Here is a 981-nt window from a genome sequence, read left to right as displayed (position 1 = left end):
CGACAGGAGAATGTGGGGGGAGATTACACATCACACAGGCTGGATTATTTTTGCAGCGTTTAGCAGTATGACCTAAGAGCTGACAGCTTTTACATCGCATGGGATTGGGTATATATGCTCTTACGTGAACAGAGTGCCAAGAGATGTTGATACTTTCAGGGAGATGGTAGAGGTCAAATGAAAGTAAAACTACGCCACTTGGTTCGCTTTTTCCATCTATTGTTTTTGTAAATTTGTATATGTCAACAACACCTTGGTCGCCTAATTCCTTAATAATTTCCTCGTTAGGGACCTTGTTCAGGTATGGTGCGANTAGAGGTCAAATGAAAGTAAAACTACGCCACTTGGTTCGCTTTTTCCATCTATTGTTTTTTTAAATTTGTATATGTCAACAACACCTTGGTCGCCTAATTCCTTAATAATTTCCTCGTTAGGGACCTTGTTCAGGTATGGGGCGAATACTGTACCTTTTGTGTAGTTTAATGTGGTATGAAGGCTGCATTTAATGGGGCAGATGCCTATTAGCTCTTTGGCTGAAAGAAATTTCTTTGCTATTTTTATGTCTTTAACAAGCAACAACAAGTTGCCATCTCTTAGCTCTGAAATTGAAATTATTTCCTTGCTAATAAGATGTAGAGATCGATTAACTGCAAAGCAGGAATATTCACTCAGTGCTTTGTTTTCGTTAGTTGCCGAAACCACTACATACTTAGGATTTGGTAGTTGAATGGTGGGAAGTCCGGGGAAGTCAGTAGTAAATTTTTCTTTTACACGTTTTCTTTTGGCCAGGGGGCCGTCACACCACACTTTTTTATACAACGATTTGTTATTCCACTTACAGTAAAGGTAGATGGGCGTAGGTGAAAGGCAAATGCTTGAATAAAAGCAACTGTATAGAAACTCACAAGTATGAGACACTTAGAAATGCACAAGAAGAGATCAGAAAATGCAGTCTGCTCACGATGGCAGTCGATCAGAGAC

The sequence above is a fragment of the Rhagoletis zephyria genome, unplaced genomic scaffold, assembly GCF_001687245.7.
Source record: "Rhagoletis zephyria isolate East Lansing unplaced genomic scaffold, Rhagoletis_zephyria_1.1 Rzeph_scaffold_02926, whole genome shotgun sequence".
Classification (NCBI taxonomy): Eukaryota; Metazoa; Arthropoda; class Insecta; order Diptera; family Tephritidae; genus Rhagoletis; species Rhagoletis zephyria.
The sequence above is the reverse complement of the archived record's forward strand: the minus strand, read 5'-3'. Positions refer to the sequence as shown.